Genomic DNA, 13458 nt, shown 5'->3' on the forward strand with positions numbered 1-13458 from the left:
CACACGTACACAGACACACAAACATACACACTCACACATACACAAACACAGGCACAAACACACACATATGCACACACATACACACATATACCTTACTTTGTTCGTTCAGTGTTTCATTTACATGATTTCAGAGCTGACCACTTAGTATCAGCATTTGAAAATACTTACATAGCATAAATATGATTATGATTCAAATGAATAGCCAAACATATTAAAAGATATTTTATAAACAATATATGTGCATATTCATAAATATGTAAAGATATTTAATCATTGAAATGTGAATTAAATACAAACTGGAATGTCAATCACATACTTAGAATAACTTGTAAGAAAGAGGAAATGAAAAATGCTGAAGACACACAGATATGAATATTTTCTTGGTTTAAGTGCAGTTAATTACATAGTCACACTGGTATGTACTATTCAAGAAACAAAATACAACAACATCATATCTTCCCTCAATCAACTACTCTGCTATGAATGAAATACAGTGACCTGTGTCAATGAGAGGACTATACAACCAGGTGCAAGAATTACGGGTTTATTAACAGTTACATAAATATGAAAGGAAGGTCTATAATTATCAAGTTGAGAGTGATTTGTTGATTGTGAAAATTTAGGACTTACTAAGAGGAATGACAGAATATAATCAAAACACATGGTATGTATATACTAAATGATCAAAGAAGCAATAAAAAATGAAGAAAATCACCTTGTTTATAGAAGAATGAAAGGATGAAGAAGATAAGAATTTATGAAAATACTGTGATATGTTAAAAAGATGAGAAAACTCTATCCTGTGGCAGAACAGGATTGGACCTGAGTAATTTCCACTATGTAAAAAAATTCAGATACATGAAGAAAAATGCTTCCTAGGGTGAGATACATGGGGTATGAAATGGGAAAAATTCTGGAATGGTGCACAATGTACTCATGGTTATTAGAGGCTGCAGAGAGAAAGAGAGGTTATAGAGGAAAAACCATAAATCATAGCTGTACAGGAAAGACTGTACATACAGATTTACATTTGAAAATTGATTATTCATTATATCCTTAATACTTGGGCCAGAAAATATTATGCAAGTCAGCGTGCTAACTTCCTGCCCAGGTGTTTCCACACTGTGTTTTTAAAATAAGAATAAGGTAATAATTTATTGATCTAAAATTAGTCATTTCGCAATTTTTGAATTTTTAATCAGTAACTGTCAAACACTCAGGATTCTATGGAAATATGATGGTAATATCTACTGTATTTTCTCATGATTTCACCTCAAAATGATACATGAATATAATTGCTTGCCTGCTTCTTCATATTGCAGTGCTGCACACATGTGTTTGTTGCTTTTCTTATTTTTTAATTCAATTTTAATAATTTTTTTCTTCTGCCATAAATCTTCTCATATTTTTCGCCCACTTTCCTATTCTTTCTCTCACATAGAAATTAACAAAGACATTCTCACCTTTTTTCAGAGTGATGGAAATTCCATCGAAAATGAAGCTGGAATTTTTGTTGTTCTTGAAGACATGAGCTGGCTTTGCAGGGTTAAAGAGATACCTGATTTCTATGTTGTCCATGATGTATTTAAATAAAATATTAAATTATGTAAAAGAGACTTTCCATGTGATTAGATTTAACTTCTCTAGAAAGACAGCAAGTTCACTGATTCTTATGATCTATAGCTTCTAGAAGTGTAATTCTATCTTCAGGTCCTGTATAAGAAAAGAAAACATGTTGGAAATGTGTGTCTCCATATAGACTCAGACTTTACAAAATAAATAAATGTTTATAAAATCTATAATAAACAGTCATGAAGGTCATCGAGAAATAAATTGAATTATCCAAAAGAGAGGGTAGGCTCTGAAGGGGGATATGCCCAGCACCCAGGGAGAAGAATGGATGTTTAAGACTCACTAGTGTTTATGGTCCATTCATTCCCATCTCTGTCTAGATTTTCCGTTAAGTACAAGTCCTACTCTAATCAAGAAATCTGACCAAGACTCTGTCTTGAATCTGAGAAAAGGAAACAAACAAAGGAACGGGGTTTGGTGGTTTGAATATGCTTTGCCCATTGCAAGTGAGATTATTAGGAAGTGTGACTTTATTGGGGGAAGTGTAGCCTGTTTGAAAGAATGGTGTCACTGTGGTCATGACCTTTTGTGGTCTACTCCTATTCTTAAGCCCTACCAGTGTGGAAGATACTCCTCTCCAGTCTTCCTGTAGAAAGCAGTCTCCTCCTTGATGTCTTCAGATCAAGATGTAAAACTGTAAATTACTCACGTACCGTGTCTGCCTGCAAGTTCTCATGTTTCTAATCATAATGACAGCAGACTGAACCGCTGAAACTGTAAGCCAGGCAGGATTAAATGAATTAATTTATAATAGTTGCCCTTGTTGTTTCTTCTGGATGTAATGAAAGACTAAATACAATGCAGGGTCTCCATGAACATGTTCTTGTGATTTCAGTGATGAAGACTGAAACATTTATGTCCTCATTGTTGTCATTTTATATTTTCTTCATGTGAGTCTTGGCCGCCTGTTTTTTAATAACAGCAGAAATACACAAAATGTTTTTTAAGCACATTTGTTTCCTCAAAAACAAATATTGAAAAAAGATTTTCTTAGAAACTAAGAAGAAAGGCAGCCTAAGTACCTCAGAAGAGTGCTTGATTATGAGTTCATAATCTGGTCTGAACCAGTGTTGTGCATATCACAGGTTCTGTGCACCTCCTGGTGGTTCAGAGTGGCCTGACAGTGAGGTTTATGTCTAGTTTCACAGTGAAGTTCATTCATTGTGTTTCTAGTACAGTAATAAGTGGCTGTGTCTTCAGATCTCACATTGTTCATCTGCAGATACAGAGTGCTCTTAGCATTGTCTCTGGAGATTGTGAATCAACTCTTTACAGATGGTGCATAGTTTGTGTAACTGCCATCATAGTTAATAATTGCAATCCACTCCAGGGCCTTTCCATGAGTCTGCCGAACCCAGTTCATTGCGAAGCCACGGAAAGTAAATCCTGAGGCTATACAAGATAGTTTCAGAGAAGCCCCAGGTTGCACCAAGCCTCCTCCAGACTCCACCAGTTGTACTTCACACTGGACATCTGCAAGTACAGAAAATACCGGTCAAAAATTACCATACACACACACACACACACACACACACACACACACACACACACTCATTGTTCCTCAAATTCATGTCAGCTCACAAACTGCTTTTCAAAAAACTACCTTTTAAAAGAGCAAAAATAAAAATTAAGCTCAATCCCAACTCCATGTTGACTAGTCAATAAGAAATATTGGGATCCAGATCAGAGCTCTACTGCCTGAACTGCAAGGTAAGGTTAGTCTGCATTTATAATTAGAAAGCAACCTTATTTGCATGTCTTCCTGCTATACAGCATAATATATAGTGGTAGCCAAGAGGTGACAAGTCTTATTTGTAAATGTACTGGATAAGTCAGGTTACAATGTTAATATTGAAAAACTTGGTATCAGAATTCATTATTTTCCTTGACAGAAATGAAAAATACTCTAATTATTGTATACTTGCATACAAGAGTTGCATTTTGGTGTTCATTTCAAATCATTTTTATTCCCTGGGTTCCTGTAGGATTTAGTTCAATGTGCCTATTCACCGTTAAAGATGCAGATCCCTGTAGCAGCTCTAGGTCAGAGTGCAGCTGCTTCATGAGGTTTGGAACTGCCTTTCTGCATTGAAGTAATGTGACATACCTGCATTTCAATGTTCAAATAACAAACTTCAAAATGTTGTCAAGACCCATGTGTACCCAGGAGTCTGTGAATTTCTTCTGTTATTATGTATTTTAGGTTTTTTTTCTCTGCTTATTTCAGTAAACAGGTCATAATTGCTCTTCTATACATTCTCAATGTGTGCATGACATGGGGTCCAAAAAGAATATCTTCAGTCCCAACTTACCTCCCCTTGAATTTATTTCTCACACAATACAATTATGCCATATCACATGCATTTATCAATCCTATTCTTAATTTGTGTTACTAAATTTGGTTCTCATTTTCTAGATGACATTGGCATAAACGTGCAGGATGAATTTCTGTTTTTATTTTCAGTGGAAAGTATTTATTATTCGACAGAAGCTTGCTTTGCATTGCTTCTCTGCTTTAATGGTGACTGATATTCAGACTGGAGCATAGTACAAAGGGTTTATTGTCATTTAACGAACTGCTTCAGGTTTGAATAGGCTCAGTTTCTTGCATGGCAGATAAACCAAATAAGCTTTGAAATATCACCTAAGAACAGTGTTCATCTCAGTATTTAAGGAAAAAGAGCAAAGAATATTACATTGGAGATCTGATCATTAGATTATGCAAAAAGAAGATAAACCTGAGGATGGACAGTGGAATATAGAAGCCTTGGTTCAAAGAATTTAGAAACTCAGGATCACAGTTGAAACTGAATAGTTTAAAGTGGTTGAATTTAGTGGAAACCAAGTTTGCTAAAAGAATTAAATGAAAGTGTAAGAAAGATTACAGAAAAGCAGAGAAATATTCCTCTCCATTAGCACAAAGTCATCTGTGATAACAAGTATAAATCTTTTTTTTTTTTTTTTGAGCTGAGGACTGAACGCAGGGCGGCAAGCGCTCTACCACTGAGCTAAATCCCCAACCCCAACAACAAGTATAAATCTTAATATGCTTCAGTATATAATTCCAGAAACTAATGGAAAGAGTCCAAATAAGGCAGGAAGACAACATTGGAATTCACAGTTCTTACATTGAAATCCCAGAATTAAAACACGACAAAACAAAAAAAGTAAAAAAACATGATGTATATGACATATATGGACATCTAAGGCAAAAATTTCTGAAAATAGAATCTACCTGATGATGATCATCTAATCTTACACTCGATAATTTAAGAACCAAAGCATGTTGCATACATACATACACACACACCACACACAGACAAACACAAAGACATACACACACACACTCACACACACAAGTCTGCACACAGGCAACATATAGTCCATTAAAATTAAGAAGGAACTCAACCCTTCCCTTAAAGTCCTCTAATGTATACAGATGAAGTACTCAACAAAAGATAGGAGCATTTTCGTAGAAATCAAGGGTGTGATCAAAAATCAACAGATGGCAGGAGCTTATGGCATATCCTCAGCAAGTTGGATTAAGATAATTATCCTTGAACAATGCCTTTTTAAGGCTCATAAATTGAGGGATTTAAAATTCAAACACACATTCCTCAGTATATGTTGTTTAGATTTTAACATGGCATGCGGGATCTGATCAGAAGCTCAGGCCTTGTAGCAGGTAAAAATAAATGCTAAGCATTCATGCCAATGTAATTTCAGTCCTAAAATCCAGGTAAAAATGCATTTTGTAGTGTAAAGTATGTGGAATCCTAGCATACTAATGCAGACAGGGAAGTGTTAGACAGGAAGATTGAGAAGAAACTCATGAGCCGTCTAAGTCTGGTGTAAATAGCAAGTCAGGAGAAACAGACATATCTTGCTTCAGCTAAGAGGAATTCCTGAAATGTTTATCTCTCACTGCCAAATCATGAAAGCATGCAGGCGCGTGCACGCACACACACACACACACACACACACACACACACACACACACACACACACACACACTATGCCACAAATAAATGAAAAATATTGAAAATGTACCTACTGTAGAATTAATTAGGCATAAAATACAAAATGTTATATAAGCATTTGTCCAAATAAAATTTCATTTCAAAGTATACAGGCAGAATGACGTACGAAAAACTTTACAGTGAAAATGCAGACAAAAAGACTTCAACTATTTGTACTGATTTCAGTTCAAGAGGTTATCAGGAAAAATCATTAACAGCAAGCGTAGATTATTATTTAGGGTATAAAAGCCTGTTAGCACAAAGAATATAACATTATACTATAGTCCTCAAACAGGAAAAGTCTGAGCACCATAAGTGCTGGAGGAATGTGCAGTACAGTGTGTTCAGCTAACAGAAAAACAAACAGAGATCTCTCAGGAGACCATCAATTAGAATGTGGTCATAAACCTTGATTTCTTGCATTGTGCATAACTCTCAACTAAGTGGTCAATACATCCTCCTCGTCCTCCTCATGTGTTCTTGATCTGTCAGCAAATCTTGGTAGGTGAGGTGATATCAGAAATTTCTGGTGGAAATCCAGTTAGACTTAGATTGATCCTGTGGGAAAATGCAAACAAACACCCTCCAAGTGTTAAGGAGGGAATCTGGTACCTTCCAATTTCCATCCCAAGATCAATCATGTCATAGTACTATGATAGGGAGTGTTAATTTTGGTGTATGCCAATGTAGGGATACAGGGTGTGTTTGGATGTTTTGTATATGATAGTTTTGTGTAGTCAGAACTATCTTTAATTGAACATTAAGAGTAAGATAGTTTTTTTTTCTAGAATTTGAGCTTTATTATTTGATGTGTTCTTTCAACTATTTCTTGGGAATGAGCGTTTTTCCCTGTGGTTAACTTTCCATTGAGTGCAGAAGGTGTCGAATTGAGAGAAAGCTAAGTCAAGGTAAGTATAAGTTTTTATCTTTTGAGAAATGTTCATGATGTTAAACATGAATTAACCTTTTTGAGTTTTCCCTCATTTGAACTATAGCCCACATAATGCACATGAGTACATATATATGGTATCAAAACATATTTTTATCTACTGAATTTGGATGTGTGAGTGACACATAAGCCACTAGATTTGAGGACTCAGGGATTGTTGCCCATCAATTATAAAGCTGGGAGGGTAATAAGCAGTGCAGAAGAGTAGCAATTTTATTATCATTTAGAGCTGAACAAGAGGATGTGGGGGCAGCAGGAATGAAGTCCCTTTATATTTGTGTGTGTGCATGAATGGAATTGGTCCGTCTGCTCAGTGGAGGCTATGCAAATTCCTGTTGAGGTGGTTTGGTCGGTGAGGACATTTCCTTTAGATTTGTTCCTGACAGGGGACTATGAGGTCTGACACACTAGATGAAGATGGGGGAGGTTCTTTCCTGTATGAAGCTGGAAGCCTATATGAATACAGAGGAAAGTGGGTTGGAGTCTAGTTTGACAAAGGATCTTGGCAACCAGGGAAGAAAATTGACAGCATATTCACTGGTATATGGCCAGATAGATAGCATATAATGCTTTATATTCTGGCGGGGGGTGGGGAGTGAAGGGAAAGCTCCCTGTATCAGAGAATAAGTGGTTCATTCTCAGGAAAATAGTATATTATTGGTACAGTCCCCTTGTTCCCTCATCAGGAAATATTGAGTTGCTCCAATTATGGACTTTTACAAAGTTTTGAGGAGCAGCAACCAAAACACAGGGAGTGCAGAGATGCGGTTTTCAGCAGAACAATGTTGTCTCGATGTCCTGGGAAACCTGTTAACCTGATAGTAAAATGGGAGTTATTTAAGATTAGATATTGAATGACAGAGAAGAAAAAGGATAATTTGGGGTTTTTTGGCATTTTTTTTTATTTTTGAAAAAGAATGTCATGTTGTTTTTCAAAAGTGTGCAGGGCTTCATACTGGCCATTTTTAATCATGTAACTGGGTGCATCCACTTCGTTTAGAGTTCATAGAGGACCACACATATGGGTGTGGAGCCATTCCAGGATGCCCTGGATTGGTATACAGCTCCCACAAGTGTATTGGAAGAATTAAAGATAAGGAGCTTTATTGGCATTGTTGAGTCATATATAGCAAGAGCCATGTCGTTTTAGGCTAAATTGACAAAATGTAGAGCTTGGATTGCTTCTGTGGACAATAAACTCTGGGATGAGGGCCTTTTTACTGCTTTAAAGAGGTGAAAAAGAGGTGGAAGCTTTCTTGTGGGAAGGGAGATCCAGGGTCCAAGTCAATTAAGGTTACACAAAATGTTCTGGTGGGAGGTGAGAGTTAATTTTGGGAGGAACATAAGGGTGGGTTTAAGCATGCATATTGAGCTGAGGAAGATTTCTTTCCCTCAAACAGAATGTGTGTAATATGTTTTAATTTATGAGGGACTCTTTTGAATCTTAGGTAACATAGAAAAGTTATTAGCTTGTCTTTAATTTGGGAGGGGCAGTGGAAAAATCTCCCCAAAATAAGATGTCATCCATATAATGATAGCTATTTAGTAATATGTTTAAACAAGGTTTTGATGCAGTGTCCACAGACTCCTGACAGCAACTATGTTCATGGCAGCCATATTTATAATAACTAGAACCTGGAAAGAATTGAGATGCCCTTGAACAGAGGAATGAATACAGAAAATTTTGGACATTTACAAACTGGAACATTACTCAGATTTCCAAAGAATATGCCTTCATGAAATTCATAGGCAAATGCACGGAACTAGAAAATATCATCCTGTGTGAGGTAACCCAATCACAAAAAATCCCACACATGGTATGTATTCAATGATAATTGGATATCAGTCCCATGCCCAAACTCGACCAGCAAGGAAGACACGACCACAGGAGATATTCTTCAAGCAGTTTTACTCAGCAACCTTGATACAATCTTCTGACATCTTTCTCTTCTGACTCTCTCTTTCTTCTGTCTTCTCTGTTTCTCTCCTGACACACACACACACACACACACACACACACACACACACACACACACACACTCACTCTCTCTCTCTCTCTCTCTCTCTCTCTCTCTCTCTCTCTTCTGACTCTCTCTCCTCTGAATCTCTCTCCTCTGACTCTCTCTCTTCTGACTCTCTCCCTCCTGACTCTCTCTTCTTCTCTTTTCCGACTCTCTCTTTTCGGGGAACGCCCTGCACCACACTTAAATAGCTAGTACTGGCCAGTCCTAGCAAGCCAGGTGGGTCATGTAGATAGGCTGTCACTATGCGGAAGCTAGCGGGCCAGGCAGACATAGCCAAAAAAGGACTTGCTTACTGCAAGGAGCACTCATCGTTGGGAGGGTGGAAGGCGGAAACCAGTGCTATCTTTGAGGTGTGGCACGTCACAGCTCTCTACAGTTCCCCCTTTTTGTTTAATTAATCAAGAAGGCAAAGGCACTGCTGAGCGTGGTGACCCCCCCCCCTGTCTTAGGATCATCCCTTCATTAAACCCGTTGTAGGACACCTCGTCACCCACAAGGTTCCATGCCTTAGGTAGAAGGGATGTTGCCCGTCGCTGGGCAAGGTCACTCACATATACTCAGGGGTGAGGTGCAACTAGGTCTTCTGAATGACCGTAAGCCAGGCTTGAGGGGACTGTCCTGCTTCAATGGCTGTAATTGTCTGTACCACCTTAGCCGCTGCCGCCTCTGGACAAACCTCATTTTACAGAGACACTACAGGCTCACTAGGGAGACCAGCAGCAAGAGTCCAGCTAGGGCTCCCATATCCACCCACTCTCTAAGATGATTCATAGCAGCAGTAATCCAAGATGACAATCCTGTAGCCAGTCTAGCATCTGCACATGTGGAGTTCACGGTCACGATGGCTACACGTAGCTGATCCATTAAGAAATCGAATTCTCCAGTCCAATTACCTAAAAAATAACTTGACAATTGTTTAGACAAATTAGAGGAGTGGGCTTAAAGGTCATGACGTATCAGCATGGGTCTCAGGAACACCGATAATTGGCAGCAGCCTGTTCATTGGCATATTCAATTAGAAAAGCTCTCCAATCTAGATACTGCCCTGGGCTGAGGCAGACTCTCACCAGGGTGGTCCAATCATTAGGAGTCATACAAAATCTGTTCAGAGCCTTTATCTGAGCAATAGTAAAGGAGGCAGTGATACCATATGCCCTGACTGATTCGGCCAGGGACTTGATCACCTTAAAGTGTAAAGGCTCATGATACCTTTGTTGATTAGCATCCACATAAACAGGATAGGCCAGATGTAGTTCTGTGAGGACTGCCTTCCACACTTCTGGGCAGAATGTACTACCTGAAACTCTACTTCCTTCCTCTACAACACTGCAGGGAGGAGGAGCCGTGGGGAACCGCCCAGGAGGTTCCTCCACCATTTTAGGCTTTTTCCTTTTCTTCTTCTGCCTATTCATTAGAGACTGTTTCCGCATTTAATCTATCAACTCTTGTAACTCTTCTTCTAAATCTGTTTCGTCTGTTTCCTCCTCTGTATCTGTCTTTTCTGAGTCTGTCTCCTTTGCACTTCCCTGCTTTTCTGACCTCTCCTCTTGAAGCATTTCTAGGGCAGCTTGCCCCTTCTCTATAGCTGCCTGCCAACATTTCTGATCCTCAAGGCAGCTATGCACTAAGCGTCATACTGTACAGACCCCAGGTCTTAGAGTCCCCTGTTCCCGGGCAAAATCAAGGTCTTTTCCTAACTTGTCCCAGCTCGCCACTGTGAGATTACCAGAGGCTGTGAACAGGGTGCAAGGCATCGCATTCACTCAAAAAGCTCTCTATGGTGCTCCTTTTTATTTTTAGTTTCTTTTGCTCAAACAGCTCTTGAAGAGCCAGAAAAATTGGACGAGACTGTGAGGTCCCCATGACAAAAACTTTCTATGCTGCTAAGGCTAAATTCACCTTGCGTCTTGCTACTTTTGGTTTGCTGCTACCTCGAACTTTACTTTTGGTTCGCTGCTACCGTGAACTTACTTTTGGTTTGCTGTTACTTTGAACTTTGCTTTCGGTTCACTGCTCCTGAATAAATTTTACAGGCGGTCTACCTCTATCAAATCTGATCAGTATGACTCAGTGAGGTTTCCAGAGCCTAATCACACCTTTTAAAAGCACAAAGACAAAATCTTTCTCCCAAAATACTGTGTTCCTTAGTCTGAAACCAGAAAAGCTTGTATCTTGTACTCTCTCCCAGAGTAATAATATAACCATAAAACTCAAAGTCACACCCATCATAATATCCACTTGTTCCTGGAGCAAATCGACCCTTTGATACAGCAGCAAAATTCCTGCTTTTAACTATTAATATTACCCTGAACATCTAAAGCTTCTGCAACACTTGCGGATAGATTACTTACAGCTGCGGATAAATTACTTACAGCTGCCGCAGTCTGTACTACTGAGGTATGGGATATGGCCACAGCAATGGCTGCGGCGGCAGAAACTGCTATTAACAGTAACAATGGCTGTAGTAATGCAAAAAACTCTCCAGATTTCCGGGTGTAAGCTACATCCCTCTTAATTTGTCCCAAAACCGGGAACCTTATAGCCTCAATCCGAGAGCTTTGCTACTTGTCCCAAAACCGGGAACCTTATTGTCTCAATCCAAGAACTTAACCCTCGTCCCAAAACCTGGGAGTCTTATTGTCTCAATCCGAGAACTTAATCCTCATCCCAAAACCTGGGAACTTTATTGTCTCCTTTTGGTTCACTGTTACCGCGAACTTTACTTTCAGTTCGCTGCTACCATGAACTTTACTTTAGGTTCGCTCCTACCGCGAACTTAAGTTTCAGTTCGCTGTTACCACGAACTTTGCTTGCTCACTAAACTGAGACTTTATAGCCACTTATTTCCCGCAGTCCTTATTGTCCCACCTTACCTTGGGAGCTTTCCAGCTCTGCCCTGACTGCAAGAAGTTCTGATCTCGGAGAGAGTTGAGTCCCTTTAAGGTGGATTCGAGGATTCCCCGTATGGGCCACCACTTGCTGCGCCCAACCTCGACCAGCAAGGTAGACACGACCATAGGAGATCTTCTTCAAGCAGTTTTACTCAGGAACCTTGATACGATCTTCTGACCTCTTTCTCTTCTGACTCTCTCTTTCTTCTGTCTTCTCTGTTTCTCTCCTGACTCTCTCTCTCTCTCTCTCTCTCTCTCTCTCTCTCTCTCTCTCTCTTCTGACTCTCTCTCCTCTGAATCTCTCTCCTCTGACTCTCTCTCTTCTGACTCTCTCCCTCCTGACTCTCTCTTCTTCTCTTTTCCAACTCTCTCTTTTCGGGGAACGCCCTGCACCACACTTAAATAGCTAGCACTGGCCAGTCCTAGCAAGCCACGTGGGTCATGTAGATAGGCTGTCACTATGCGGAAGCTAGTGGGCCAGGCAGACATAGCCAAATAAGGACTTGTTTACTGCAAGGAGCACTCATCGTTAGGAGGGTGGAAGGCGGAAACCAGCGGTATTGTTGAGGCGTGGCATGTCGCAGCTCTCTACATATCAGTCCAATAGCTTGGATTAACCAAGATAAAATCCATAGAGCACATGAAGTTTAAGAAGAAGGATGAGCAAAGTGTGGATAACCCAGTCCTTCTTAAAAGGGGGAACGAAAATATTCATAGGATGAAATATGGAGACAAAGTTTTTAGCTGAGACTGAATGAATGGCCAGTCAGAGCCTGTTCCACCTGGGGATCCAGCATTTATTTATATATATATATATATATATATATATATATATATATATATATATATATATATATATACCTAGACAATATTGAAAAAGCAAAGAAGTGCATGCTGACTGGTGCCTGATATATCTGTCTCCTAAGAGCCTATACCAGAGGGTGAGAAATACAAAGGTGAACACCAGCAGCAAGTCATTGAACTGACAACTGTGTCCCTGTTGGAGGAATTAGACAAAGGATTGAAGGATCAGAAGGGGCTTGCAACCTCATAAGAATAAGAATACCAAACAACCAGAGCACCCAGGGACTAAAGCACTTTTTAAAGACTATACAAGGACAGATCCATGGTTCCAGATGTATATGTAACAGAGGATGGCTTTGCTGGGCATCAATGTGAAGGAACGTCCTTGGTCCTGACAAGGATGGGCCCCCCCAGTGTATAGGAATGTCAGGGTAGAGAGAAGGGGGGGACAGGTGGTTTGTGAAGTGAAACACCCTTATAAAAGAAGGGGTTGGGAATGATATAGGGACTTATGGACAGGAAACTGGGAAACAGAACATTTGAAATGTAAATAAAAAATACCAATAAAACCCACAAATTCCAGAAAATGATTTAGATATTAATCATTCTATACATCAACTTAGAGAACATAACCATTTAATTATTTATTAGCAATACAAGTTTTTTTTTAAAAAAAAATCCATAAAAATACAGTGCTACTTTGATTTCTTAGGATCTATTAAGATCTGTCTGTACAAATGTAAAAATAACTAATAAGTTCTTTAGAACACAAATACAACATTTGTTGTTAACTGGAAAAGAAAAGCCATTGGTAAACCTAGTGCTATCATTCATGTTTAATATCTAGTTTATGGGGATATCTCACTAATCATTAAACTTTTACTTCTTTAAAATTAACAAATTAAGAAGGGAGATAGAAAGAATTGATTGGATTATATTCATAAATTAAGGCCATTTACCTTATGCTATGATTTAAAACTAATAATGAATATAATGTTAATAAATTATGCCAAGATGTGACAGAGTTCTAATTTGGAGAGTGCTTTTGCAAAAATTCCATCATAAAACTGAAGTATAAAATTACTTTAATGCAATATTTATAATATACATGGACTCTTTATCAAAATATAGAAAAATAT

The 13458-nt window shown here is 38.8% G+C and overlaps 1 long non-coding RNA gene across 1 annotated transcript; it reads right to left on the minus strand.

The window, feature by feature from the left end:
- Nucleotides 1-8492: 8492 nt before the first annotated feature.
- LOC148005522 (uncharacterized) lies at nt 8493-11892 on the minus strand. Its single transcript, XR_015623522.1, has 2 exons — nt 11498-11892; nt 8493-9528 (listed from the first exon to the last, which is right to left on the minus strand). It is a non-coding gene; the product is annotated as an uncharacterized LOC148005522 (long non-coding RNA).
- Between the last annotated feature and the right edge of the window lie 1566 nt (nt 11893-13458).

This window comes from Rattus norvegicus, chromosome 6 (assembly GCF_021556685.1).
Source record: "Rattus norvegicus strain SHRSP/BbbUtx chromosome 6, alternate assembly SHRSP_T2T, whole genome shotgun sequence".
NCBI lineage: Eukaryota > Metazoa > Chordata > Mammalia > Rodentia > Muridae > Rattus > Rattus norvegicus.